At 43.9% G+C, this 14,223-nt stretch overlaps 1 protein-coding gene and 1 pseudogene across 7 annotated transcripts in view; one reads left to right on the plus strand and one right to left on the minus strand.

Moving 5' to 3' along the window:
* Positions 1-14,223, plus strand: part of CACNB2 (calcium voltage-gated channel auxiliary subunit beta 2) — a gene marked incomplete at both ends in the record, with an annotated part of 400,287 nt that overhangs the window by 27,549 nt on the left and 358,515 nt on the right. The window lies entirely within an intron of this gene.
* On the minus strand, positions 2,247-2,814 carry LOC309960620 (signal peptidase complex catalytic subunit SEC11C-like; annotated as a pseudogene). Its single transcript has one exon. The product of its transcript is annotated as a signal peptidase complex catalytic subunit SEC11C-like (transcript).

The following is a 14,223-nucleotide window of genomic DNA, read 5'->3' on the forward strand; positions in this document are numbered from 1 at the left end:
CCACCCCCATCCTGTTTTTAAAGGGAAAGTTGCCTAGAGTCATTCGCTAAGGAAACAATGGAACAGATTGGGGATGGTGGGAGAGGGGATTGCCAGAGACTGGGGGGCACACCCGGTGTTTTCTTTCTCACTGACTACTCAACCCTGCAGCTCATTTCAGAAATGCTTGCGTTGACTGTTGACTGTGGAACAGATTAGCCTAAATAACCTTATTATACCAATAATAACTACAGTAGCATAGAATCTCAAGGAAATTAAGGAGTGATAATACTGGGTCATTGGTAGTCATTTTTAAAAAAAAAAACTAGCTCCTTTTGTTTGATAAATGTGACCTGTATTAGAAAAAATATGTCCTGTTGTGCATGAGGACAACACGTGATTCCACTTCAGATATCTGCTATCATCATCCTTGTTTTATGTTTCAAATAAATCATAAAATACAAATATAATATTTATATGTTTATTCTCGTTGAGGCTCTGCTACTCAGTACCTCTGTGACCTGGTAAAGTTACTGGAACTCTCAGGTCCTCTGGGAAGAAGGATAATAATACAGAACTGGTAGGGGAAGCAGGCATTCAGCTTGGTCACAAACACATCTATTCTCTGAGGGAAGACAAAACATCCACTAAGCGATTGCAGCTTTAAGCCAGGTGTCATAGCCAAGGACCTGAGTGCAAAACTACCTGCTTAGCCAAGCAAATGAGGCTTCTCCCCCAGGTCCCCACCCACCACCTGTTCCGAGCAGTGTTTGTTCTAAGCGCCTTTGGTGTGGAAGTTCTGGGAGAACCATTTGTGATGCCTCCACATCTAAGAAGAAATCATGCCGACATTCCGTATTTCCTGGAGCTGGATTTGTTTTTAATTGTTGTTGTTTGCCTGTTTTTCACTTCCTTTGTCAAAGGCTGTTCAGGAGGCTGGTAATCAGGTGGAAGGCACGGCTGCTGAATAAATCAGCTGCTAGGAGGGTTTTCAATCAACAGACAATGTGACGTTTTTTCCCCAGAAATTGATTTTGAGCAAAGCATTTTACATCAAAGGGCCTTCGTTCAGCAAAAATGTGATTTCTGGGTGATATCTTAGTCTAGATCTGAATCCCCCCTTCTCTTTTTTTTTTTTCCCCTGAATCTATATTTAGAATCCATCAATCACTTTTCACTGCCATTTTTTTCATTCTCTGCCTCAGGAGCTAAAGGATCCATTTTGTCCATTCAGTTTTCCCCATTTTACTCAGACATTGAATACAAGCTTCCAGGTTTTTGATCGACATGCTTTCTTCTTCAGGTGCTGTGTCACCATGGAAGATTGGCCTAGGTGATTTAGTGGAAAATTAGTTGGACCATAGAAATCCAGTTTGAGAAGCAAATGTGTTATTTTCCCCAAATGGAAGCACCTGGAGAATGATTTTTAACTGTGGCACCTTTACATAGGCCAGTGGTGATCATTTGACCAGGGCTTGGGTTTCCCTGCAAAGACCTGATAAAACCTACTTAATCTGGAGACTTGTTACTTTTCCACAGTCTGTTCCCAGCCAAGAGATTTTTAAAAACAACGATTTTCTTCTGTTTAGTTCATTCTGAATCCGCATCTTGAGTGTCCATGATAAATGGTGATTGGGCGCCCAGATTAGCCTAAATAACCTTATTATACCAATAATAACTGCAGTAGCATAGAATCTCGAGGAAATTCAGGAGTGATGATACTGGGTCATTGGTGGTAATTAAAAAAAAAAAAAAACGAGCTCCTTTTGTTTGATAAATATGACCTGTATTAGAAAAAGTATGTCCTGTTGTGCATGAGGACATCTGCGTGTTTACCAGGTGATTCCACTTCAGATATCTGCTATCATCATCCTTGTTTTATGCTTCAAATAAATCATAAAATACAATTACAAACATAATATTTATATGTTTATAATACTATAATTTATAAATGCAATTTATAGATTATATTTATTATATTAGAAATACAATACAATTGATAAATACAATCTAAATACTTATAAATTATATTATACGCTATATTAAATAAATAATAAAATAGTCAATATTTTTTAGAACCTGCTGAAAATATCTGTTATCGTTCTTGTTTTTTGTTTATTTTCAGTGATGAATCATTTATTCGAACAAGACAAAAATGTCTGCACAATGTTTCCTTTTATACAAAAAGAGGAACATTTCAAATATATTAGCTTCTCTCTTTTTCAACAGGATTTATTTCAGTCTGGTCCCAGGAACTGCCTTTCATTTTAGGGTTCACGTTTTAGTAGCACATATGCACCCATTACAACCCAAAGAGCACACCTGGATTTTGGATGGTCGTTCACTGTTATGGTGACCATGCCAACCTATGGTAAAAACCCTCTGGCTCTCCCCAACATGTCCCTCTTTTCGAGCCAGCTCTGCCTTCTTTGTACTAGCCTCTATCCCCAACGTCATTATTATCTCCCCTGGTCAGAAATTTGATGTCTCCATTATCTTTTTCATGAACTTTGATAACTCTGTGAACTATTGGAATGTCTCGTCTTTCGACTTTAAAAGCAACGATTTCAGCAGCTCTAATCGGGTGTTCCAGGGAATTTGTTAGGAACAGAAGGTGACCCCTGTGAAAGGCTGGCCCACGCTGTCACTCAGCACCACCACGATGGGACTCCCGCTGCCAGTGAGGACGATCAGGCCTTTCCAGACCATGAGCGCAGAAGACACAGTCATGGCGAAGTTTAAGACCAAGTAATAGAGCTGGTGCTTGTTCATCTTCCTCGGGTCCCCAAAGGTGTCCAAGCCGGACGTGGGGAGATGTGACCCCACGGTGCCCATGCGCACCGTGCCGGGCTCTCTGGGGGCCGAGGCGGCCCGCGGGCTCCGGGTGTCACAGACAGCTGCGGAGCACCGGCCAGACCCCCCACCCAGCGGCCTTCATCATTCTTGTTTTCTGATTAAATGCAGGTGGTTTTCTCTGAATATAAAATTAATATATACTCACTTAAAAATAATTCAGAAAAGAAAGATTGCTCGTGATTCCACGACCCAGATCTATTTACATTTTAAGATAACATGTGGAGAATTTGTGATAAAAGATATGGTGACAATATTGCCCTCTGAATGAAGTCCTCTGACTGAGTTCACTTCAGTTTGGAGGACTTTACTCAATCGATTGTAGACTTTTGACCAAATGCTTGTATTTTATAAGGTGTATATTTTATACAAGGTAGTGCAGACTGACTCCTTCATTAGAAAATTTGACTTCTTGGATCACAGCATTTGTCTCCTTGGTCGCCATTTGTACTTATGGACCCGTTCCTCCCCTTTGTTCGCATCTCCCCTCCAGTTTCCCCGTGTTCATCTTCGGAAGGATCCTCCTTTCTGGAAGGGACATCAGTTAGGATCCTCTGTGGCAGGAGCCCGCACACAGGACCCAGGCTGGCTTAAGCAAAAAGGAGGTTTGGGGCTCACTGAACTTTCAGGCCCAGGCATCAGTGACTGGAATGGCACCTCTGTCCTTGGGCGCCTGGTTTCTCTCCATCTCTCGCCTCTGCTCCCCTCCATGTGTGCTTCATCCTCAGCCCTAGGTGGTGGCGAGATGGTGCCCGACAGCATCAGGCTTCCATCCTTCCAAGTTCATGTTCTGTTGCCCCTCACTGACTGTGACTTGAGTGATCGTGCAGCCGTGGATGGAGAGCTCAGGCTGTGGTCTCTGATCCACTGATGGGCCAGACCCAAGCCGCATGCTCAGTCCGGAGGATGAAGAGGCAGGGAGAAAAGTCAGCTCCATGTAAGACACGTGGATTAAGAGGGAGAAAGGTGGCGACTTCCAGGGGAATATCCAAGAGCTGTTACCAGGGTTTAGGATGGTGGCAAAAAGAGCTGAGGTCCACTTCAGAGGATGAATGAAGCCTTTAGACCTGTGAGCTCTCAGGTTCCTAGGGGGGCTCAGGAAAACACCATACCCCAGGTGTAGGTGCAAGAAGAAATCATTGCAACCCCTCAAGCCTTCTTCCAACCGTACTATGCTTTCTCCCATCTAGAAGCAAGTGGATTCCTAGTGGGAATGAGTGAGTCTGAGAAAAGATATCTTCCTGGAAATATGTATGTACATTTGTGTCTAGAAATATGTGTTCATGAGCATGTGTGCTGCCCCTATAATTTTGAAAGTATCAAATCTTAGTCTTTGTTATAAAACCACTCCAGTTACCAGTGTAAAATTAGAATGTTTCAGTGGCGTATGTGTGCGTTATGTGTGTTGGTGTATGTGTGTTGAAAAAGCCCATGTGGGCACCAGAGGACTGGCTAAATCGAATTATCACGGTCTTAATAAAATTTGAGTGGCGCTAATGTGCTCAAGGCAGAGGAGAGAGTTTGGCTGGTTTTAGAAACCAAGAAGTCGTGTTCTTCATTTTTTTTTTTTTAGCTTGAATATAGTATTGTCAGGTTTTACCACAAGACTAGACACCTTAAGGGAATTTAATGAGATGTTTGAGAATCTTACTAATTGGGGCAAATTAAGATATTAAGGTTGAGATTGTATTTTGTTTTAAGGAGTAATCATAACTTTTGCTTGGGGTCTTCATTCAGTGGAAAGGAAGGTTTCATTTGCCGGTTTGTGAGGTGTTCAACACAGTGTGCGTTACCATTGGCTTTGTCATTAAAAGTACCCGCGACGCCCATCCAGAGAAAACTGTTGTCCTTGTTCTCAGATCTCTGTAGTAAGGATTTTTTTGGTTGTGAATGTCAGAATCCCATCTGAAACTCACATAAGCAAAAGGGAATTTGTTTCCACTCATAACTGTCAAAGGCCTGGATGTTATTAGAAATAAGATGCTGGTAGGACTGTGTCTCCTGCCTAGGTATTGGAGTCTCTCCTACCACAGACCAGATTTCACCGTGTAGGCCGGGACATAACAGTTGGAAGCCCCAGGCTCCCTTCCTGCCATCTTTGATAACGAATAAAAGGCTGTTGCTTCCTGTTCCCCTTTTCTAATTCCATTTCAAAGAACCACCGAGAAGGACTCTTCATTGACCTGCTTTAATTCAGGTACCGCCTTTCGGACCAGTCTCTGTGGGCAAGGATGAAGTAGCATGGTGGACCAGTTTGGCTAAAATGTGTGTGTCAAGGGTGGGCAGATGGCGTGGTTAGAGTGGGGGAAGGACAGACCAAGGAAGGAGGGTGGGGGTTGCTATCAGAAGAAGTCAAAAAGGAGTGCGCGGCAAGCCAGTTATCAGTGGAAAGAGTTGACTTCTGTTACCCACGATGCTCGTATGAGCGCCTCTTCAGAAAGCAGACATCTCAGAGACATGGGTCCTTTATCACACTCTCTGTCTTCCCCATGAAGTAACGGAGCCTCACTGGAGGCACAGATCCAGAAGGAGGATCGAGCAAGGTGGAAGGTTAAAAGATCTACTCTCTCGGGGAATTACATAACCAGCGTCTTTCAAGGTGTGAAAAGCTAGCCCTTCCATCTGAGTAGTTGATCGAAAATGCTTTTATCTTGGATTTCACTCTTCCCCTTAGGTTCCATTCACATTGGGCTTTCTAGTCTCCCAGGCCTGTTTTCATACACCATTTCTTTCCAACTAGACAGTCTCTTCTGAAGGTCTGGAAATAGAAGTTCAGAGAAGTTTGGCCCAAGGTCCCAGAGCTAGGAAAGGGCAGAGGCAGGGTTTAACTCCGGTGCTCACCACACCACACCAGGCTCTCTTGGTCGTTAGGTTCTGTTTTCATCTTAGTGTCACGAGTATTCACTGCTAAAAGCCTACACCTATCTTACTTTACCTTCAACGTGTGTCTTAATCCACAAGTGTTAAGACTAGCGTGTTTATTTCAGTCATTTAGTGGCAGGATTGCCTAGCCACTTCGAGCACAGACTCTGGACTCAGACTGCCCGCATTCAAGTCCAAACTCTCTAGTTCTCAGACTTCACGCAGGTAACTTCACCTTTGTGAGTTTCAGTCTCTCTTCAAATGGGAAGAATGATAAGACCTATCTTACAAAGCTGTTTCGAGAAACGGAAAAGCTGATGGAGATGAAGGAAAGCTACTTCATCAAATACTCTGATTTACGTTAGCACCCTCCCTCGCTGGGACAGGGTGAATGTGTGAATATTGGCTTGAAAGGTGCTAATAACAGATTCAGGTCAGCGGCTTATTTTAGGTCAGCGTACATATCTTTACAGGATACCCACAGGTGAAAGATGTGTTTGTGACGGAAGGAGTCTGGAACATGCTAAGAAAGGTTTCTTAAGAGCTGTAGGCCGTAGGGACTTTAGGTTTGATTTTGACTTTCGGAGGTGGGTTGGGGTCCTTAAAAAAGCAAGTTTGTGGTTTAGTGTTTTCTGCCTTTGAATTAGGAGGTAAGTGATGAGTCACTGAGGTTTCTGAATATGGGGAGACATGCTTCCAACTGTCCAACATGTTTTCCATGACATGTTTTCTTACACGAAAAGCAAGGACATGGTATGTCTTGTAGATGTTCAGATGTTGGTATCCCCCGGTCGGGCTGTGTCTTGTTACATTTTTGTAGGATTTTAAAATGCTTAGCAATTCACTGAGACTTTCAAACGTTTGGATTTTACATTTCCATCAAGTGACACAAACATCCTTGCAAATTAGTAAGCTCAGGGTGGTTTTCCAGCAGAAAGCGAAGCTGCTGAGTCTGGAATGGCCTCTATGAAATGAGTAAATTTGTACTAAATTTGATTAGTACAAATTTAGTTATAGAAAGTGAAAAAGAGACTATTCTGTAACCGCTACTGAATGGAGACTCTGTTCTCTAATAGTTACCTTCTAAATGCTCTGAAAAGGTGCCTTGTCTTTGTTTAGTTTGGCCATTATTTGAGAGAATAAAAATTTAACACCTTAGAAAGTGGGGCTCTGAGGCACTTTTATTTCTGCCTTCACATTTGCTTTGTCGTTTTCCCTGATTCAGTCACCACAGTGAGCATGTGAGCCAGATGGCTGTTCTTTCTAACATTCATCCAGACTTCAACAGAACCTAGATGCGTCGAGCACAGCCTTCAGATTGTTTTTCCCTTGGACTAATACAAATGCTTAAAAAAGCAAATTCATCTTAGAGAATTGAGACTTTTCACTTTGATTTCAAGACTTAAAAAACAAATGTAGGAACACAAATCAAAAGGAAGAGTGTTAGAGCATCAGTGTCATACAATTATTTATAAATAAAATATTAATATGTGATATATCAATAAAATAACCTTTAAACATGCTCTGTTAACCATCTTCATCCGGAGATTGGTACATTTGCAGCCACATGGATGGACCTAGAGATGATCATACTGAGTGAAGTAAGTCAGACAGAGACAAATGTCATATGACATCACTCATGTGGAATCTAAAAAAAAAAATGGTACAAATGAACTTATTTACAAAACAGAAATAGACTCACTGACGTAGAAAACAAACTTACGGTTACCAAAGGGAAAGGGGGTAGAGATCAATTAGGAGGCAAGGATTAACATATACACGCTATTATATATAAAATAGATAATCAGCAAGGACCTACTGTATAGCACGGGGAACTCTACTCAATATCTTGTAATAACCTAGAATGGAAGAGATTGTAAACAAAGAAAAGAATATATGTATGTCACTGAATCACTTTGCTGTACACCTGAAATTAACACAACATTGTAAATCAGCTGTGTGTTGATAAAAATTAAAAAAAAATTTCTATCTGGCTGATGAGCATTTACCTCCCAATAGGGTCTTGTTTTTAAATCCTTTTAAATAAATCTATAGGATCTTGGGTTCTCCACAGCTCTTAGTATTAAACACAATGTAATTATGTAGATCAGTGTCAGCCTTTGCATCGTGCCGCCTGCAATACGTGTTTAAGAAGTCAGTCGCTGCTGTCAGTTTCCACGTTGGCGCCAGTGTGGTCATGAGGGGTCTCCTTTGACTGAAGGCCTCAGTGAAGTAGGCAGAGACTTGAACAGAAAGATCTGTCCCCTCGAACACATCCTTGGTCACCTTACCCTCTACTGGCTGACTTTGTTGCATATTAAATGAGCAAGATGGATGCAAGTCAAAGGATTGGGTCAGAATAAAGCTATTATGTATGAAGAAAAAAATGAGAATGATTGAAATGTTAAATCAACATTCAGTACCAAAAGTTTTAGGAGGAGCGTTCATTTTGTTCAAGTTAAGGTTCCTATTTGCTAAGTCTTTGGAAATCTCTCTCTCTCTACACACACACACACACACACACACACACACACGTCCATATATATGCGGAGCCACTGCCACGGGACTGGGGACTCCAGTCTTCTTGTTTTTTAAATTCAAAACATGTCCCCCACCCACCAACTCTTGTGGTGTCCAGTAGAAAGCAAGCACAGTGTGTGCTTTTCCAGTAGAAACTTAGGGTGGGGAGTGAGTTCTTGCTGTTGTACTTGCAACAGACACTTTCAGAGCATTGAGATTGGATTGAATTCTGAATTCAGCACATTAGAGATGGGGACACATTTTTTGTCTTCATCAGAGTCATTCCTTGTATGCCAAGGAAAATTGTGTACTTCGATTCATGACCACACGATGTTTCCTCGTATTATTCCATGAGTGTCTGCATATTTGGCTTCGTACAAGCAGGGTAAGGAAAGGGAAAGCCTCAGTGATTGTGAGGGGGATTGACAAGGACCTACCACCTGACCCCCAACAGAGGACATTGCCTGATTGGGTCTCTGATCCCAGGAAGCTTAGAGTTTTCCATAGGAGCTAAAATCTGCACAGAGTGTGCTTAATAGAAGAGAGTGGAAGTGTCTTAAACAGGGAAACAGAGAATGTGCTTCAGGACGTGAGTGTTGGAAGATGGTGTTCTTTTTTTTGAAGATTGTGTTCCTACCAGGGAATCACAAAAGGAGTGCAGGAGAAATTAGATGTGATCCTCCAACAGTGGGAAGGAAAGGCGTTCTAGGAGTAGGGACCAGGGAGACACAGATGTGGCAGGAGGAGAAGCATGATTTCTGTAGAAGAATAGTGAGGAATCTTTTTACCTGGTGTTCAGGGAACACTAAGAATTCATGGCAGGCGGGTGTAGAAAGGTGGGTTGAAGGAAATGGTGGACAGATAGAATGCCAGATGAAAGAATTAGAACTTAGAGGCTGGAGACAGATGGTCTGGAAGCACCTTCTCCGTTTGCGGGGAGCTGTGAGAGAGGGGTTCCGGTAGGAGCAGCCTTGACTCAGAGAAGCCTGGGCGTGCTTCCGCTTAACAGGTGAGGGATGTGGGGAGATCTCTCCATTTCAGCCCAGAGTTTCAGGGGACAGAGAGAAAGTGAGGGGAGAATAGGGAGCGGCTGAGTGGGGACTTTGGTTAGGAGTAGAGAATTCCAGAGCTTGATAAAAATGCCAGTGAGAAAGGGGATAGAGGTGGGTGGGGGAGATGCCCTCTGTTTCAGGCAGTGACTGGGGAACACCGTTCCACTCACATCGCAGTCTCCCTGTACCTGGGATTTAGGTTGTGAAGACATTTGGTGAAGAGAAAAATACAGAAGCAGAAGTACCCTTTAGCGTCCTACAAATCCCCTGTGAGATACAGAATGTATATATGGCATTGAATTCGTCCGGTATACAGAAAGGAGCTGGCCTGTATTTAGGAGTCATACTGTGTGCATTTTGAAGCTAGACTCCCATCTAACGGGGCAAGGCGACCATCCTGGGAGGACAGAAGCTATGAGAGTGATGGCAGGATGCGGTACCTCGTCCCCCGTGTCAGATTCCCAGGGGCACACATACTCCTCATCCTCCTCCCTCTTCTTTGTTTAGTGGTGGTTGTTGAGGACGCAGAGTTGAATTTGGAAATCGTGGCGAGGATGTGACCTTGCTGTATTTGTTCTCTCTTTCAGCAGTAAGTCTGTAGGGATTGAGGGCGTGATCTTTGTCATAAAGCCAGGGCATCCGATTCTTTGTGTGTGTGTGTGACACGTGCTGTCAGTGGTCTTCGTAGTGATTTTTAAGCCATTTCACACGGTACTTGAAGCACTAAGCATACCTTAGGAGTCTTTGTTAGAGCTTAAGTAGTAATGAAACGTCTCAGATTCATTCTCGTTCAGGAAACATTCATTAAATACCTTTTTGGTACATACCTATCATCATTTAAATATACGCCAGACCCTGAAAGTCACAGGGATTCGTCAGACAGGGGTCACGTCCTCAAGGATGCGCTTGGCCAACAGAATCTCTTCTTTTTCGATTCATGTTACTCTCATTTATTGCATCAGGGTAAGGTAAGGTCACACACACACACACACACACACACACACACACACACACACACAGATTGTGATGGGGGTGGAGGCGTCTTTCCCCTCTTTCTTGTTTCCTTTAGCACGGATGATAGAAGCATCTTTGGCTGAAGGTGAGAATATTGGGGGTGAGGGTGCATAGATCCTTCCTATGGAAGGGCTAGCAGAAATTCAGGTGAGAAGTCTGAATCAGCCTTTCTGCTTGCCGTGCATTCTGTTTCTGAAGGTGGTGAGGAGTAGCCTTGGTGTTGCCATGGGGATAGGGACTTAGAAGGAGCCACCATTAGCAAGTCTATTTGAAACTCTGAGAACCTTTGAGCCAAAGGGAAGTGGCCGGTAATGGATCCCAGGGGGGCTCCTTGGGTGTTTCAACTACCAAACCCTGCAGGGAAGGGGCCGAGGGCGTGACCAAAATATAGAGCAGCATCGAGCTCTTCACTCTTTTTTTTTTTTTTTTGCGGCACGCGGGCCTCTCACTGTCGTTGCGGAGCACAGGCTCAGCGGCCATGGCCCACGGGCCCAGCCGCTCCGCGGCATGTGGGATCTTCCCGGACCGGGGCACGAACCCGTGTCCCCTGCATCGGCAGGCGGACTCTCAACCACTGCGCCACCAGGGAAGCCCTTCACTCTACCGTTTTAAAGAGAGAGACAGAGACCTTCTGGCATCTATGTGTTCTAGTAGAGACGTGCACGTAAACAAATGATAATTTTCTAGGCTTTGCTTTGGAGTGGGTTGCTACCAATTGAATAGCTACCAACATTTCCATTGCAATGTAATTACCGGGAAATAAATGTCAGGGACTTTAATTTTCTCACCTCCTTTTAGCAGAATGTCAGAAAACAAGATGATCTTACTGTGAGGTCTGGAGTGACACAGCTCATAGAGAGCCAGGACAGTAGCCCTTGCTGCCTTGTAAATTGTTGGAGGAAATGGCTAGTTATCCGACAACCATTAAGAAGGGTCCTCTGTGCCTCCGGGTCAAAGGGGCGGGGTGCATGGTGGTGGTTGGATCCGCTCATCTGCGGAGAGCTGGCGTCGCCGGTCTTTCTTCCCACGGCCCTTGCCCCCTGCACGCTGTCTCCGCCACCTCCTCCTTTCCATTTAGTCTCTAACACACCTGCTCGCTCTTGTTGAATGAAACTTTGGTGTTTGGGGTCATACATGCTCTTTTGCGATCTAGAACGTGCCCTAATCAGCCATGCCTATTTATCTCCTTTCCTTCCATTTTTTGACATCTTTGGACAAAGTGAAGCTCACATCAGTAGGTTTTTCCAGACAGAACTGAAGAATTTCTTCCGAGTACTTGAGTTGAGGCATTTGTGTTTGAGTTCGGGGCTCACATGTTTGCCTGGTGCCTTCTTGGATACTGGTTATTTTCTTGCGCTTATTAATGAACATACGCACACATGTGTTTAAAAGGTACTTTAACAGCAAAGAAGGACTTTAAAACTCTTTGCATTCAGATGACTTATCCAAACTGCATTTCCCCTCCAGGAGTCTCACCCGGGGATTTTACCTTCCTCTGACTTGCATTAGTTTCATAAAAACGCCTTCAGCTCATCGTTGGCAAAGGTGATGTTCTCCATGGGATACCCCTTGGGTATAGATGCGGCTCTAAGAAAAGACGCGTTCTGAAGGTCCCATCCTTATGCTTGTATGCACAAGTTGGCATGACTACGGGGTCCGCTTCCTCTGCTAGCTGGAACCCGGGCTATTTATAGTGTCTTTTCTTGGCTTCTGAGTTAGCGTATCAGCGTGTATTTATGCAAGGGAGAGCTCCGAGGCCATATAAGACTGTAGTTTAGAAACCTAGTAGCCTCATTTGCCTTCTGCATATTCTGGATGGAGAAGAGCGATATTATAGTTTGCCAACACAGAACTGGAACGGGAATGGAGTGACAAGACACATTACTCCAGCTTTGCTGAAATCACAGGTGACGTAAGCATGGCACGAGGCGGAGTCTACACAGGGAGAAGAATCGCCCAAGGATGAGTGACAGGGGAGTTGTCCCAGATAACAGGGCTGCTGTCAGTGGCACTAGATTAAATCTTTCGTTCCTTTTGCAGGTGGACAGCACCTCAAATTCCTGCTCACTCCCAGAGGCATGGATGTTTTCATTGAGGCCAGTGATTTCCCATAATGATGCCAGGGCAGGGAGGGTGATGTCATGGAAAGAACACGGGCCAGATAAGACTGGCCTTTCATCTTGGGCCCTGCAGGCACGAATCTGGTGACACTGTAAAGGTCAGTCTCCCCAATCTCCAGTTTTGTCATCTGCAGAAGGGGAAATTTACATCCTCCTCTCACAGGGCAGTTATGAGGGGCAAGGATAATATAAACCGTAAGGAAAGTCTGGCACAGGGCAGGTGCTAATCAAATCCTGAAAACTCCCGAGACATAAAAGTAAATGGAGCAGAGGCAGTCTTTTCCTCAAGGGTCCACATTAAGGTTTTTAGCCAGGTTGGAATAAAAGAGACCAAATGTATCTTTGGGGCCCATTTCCCTTCTGCCTCTGCACCTGGCCTCCAAGGGTCATCTTGTCCTTTAAATTCTCCATCTGAGTAAGTACCTAGATTGGGAGGACCTCCCCTCAGTCTCCTCCCATCTCCCATAAATCTTCCCTCCAGGTAAAAGCAAAGCTGAGACTTTAAGAGATTCTCACAGTTGGTAAACAGAATCTTAATAGTGAGTAGATGTAAGCCCATAGCTTTGGTTGAACCTCTTTCCCTTCGTGGCGTTTGGTACCTTTGCTGACAGTATTCGGCTAAGTTTTAGCCTTTAGAGAAAATAATCTACCAGGAGTGCTGGTTTGCCGTTCTCTTTTACGGCCAGGAGTCAGAGTTTTGAAATTTGAGGTTAACTTAAACGAAAGCCTAATGAATCCTGAGAAGGCCTAGTGGCCCCTGTGGGCATTTGATAGCACACTGTGTGCCTTTGTTGTACAGGCTGATTGGACTTGATTTTTCCCCTTTTTTTTATTGAAGTGTAAGTTGATTTACAATGTTGTGTCAGTTTCAGGTATCCAGCAAAGTGATTCAGAGATATTCTTTTTCAGAGTCTTTCCCATTATAGCTTATTACAAGATATTGAATATACTTCCCTCTGCGATACTTCCTTGTTGTTTATCTATTTTATATATAGTAGTGTGTTGTCTGTTAATCCCAAATCCCCAACTTATCCCCCCCCCCCCCCGCTTTCCCCTTTGGTAACCGTAAGTTTGTTTTCTATGTCTATGTGAGTCTGTTTCTGTTTCATAGATAATTTCATTTGTGTCATAGTTTAGACTCCACATATGAGTGATATCATATATTTGTCTTTCTCTGTCTGACTTAACTTCACTTAGTAGGATAATCTCCAGGTCCATCCATGTTGCTGCACATGGCATTATTTCATTCTTTTCCATGGCTGAGTAATACTCCATTGTATATATGTACCACCTCTTCTTTATCCATTCCTCTGTCGATGGACATTTAGGTTGTTTCCATGTCTTGGCTATTGTGAATAGTGCTGTTATGAATATCGGGGTGCATGTAGCTTTTCGAATTACAGTTTTCACCCTTTCTGGATATATGCCCAATAATGGGATTGCTGGGTCGTATGGTAGCTCTATTTTTAGTTTTTTAAGGAACCTCCATACCGTTCTCCATTAGTGGCTGCACCAATTGACAGGCTGATTTTAGTATCAAAGAGTAGGTCTGCGGGGGAGTGACAGTGGTATAAGCTAGTAGGGGTCCACTGGGTGACTGGGGGAGCAGCGTCCCCAGAGTAGACCATGGGCTGCCCTCCCTTTGGCCCGCTTGTGTCTGGAGTGCATGCTTACCATTTTTGAACATTAGTAGAAGAGGTACCTAAGCTTGATAAAATTTTTTTTTTTTTTTTTTGCAGTACGTGGGCCTCTCCCCGTTGTGGCCTCTCCCGTTGCGGAGCACAGGCTCCGGACGCGCAGGCTCAGCGGCCATGGCTCACGGG

The sequence above is a fragment of the Leucopleurus acutus genome (assembly GCF_964270905.1).
Source record: "Leucopleurus acutus genome assembly, chromosome: 1".
In the NCBI taxonomy this organism is placed as follows: domain Eukaryota; kingdom Metazoa; phylum Chordata; class Mammalia; order Artiodactyla; family Delphinidae; genus Leucopleurus; species Leucopleurus acutus.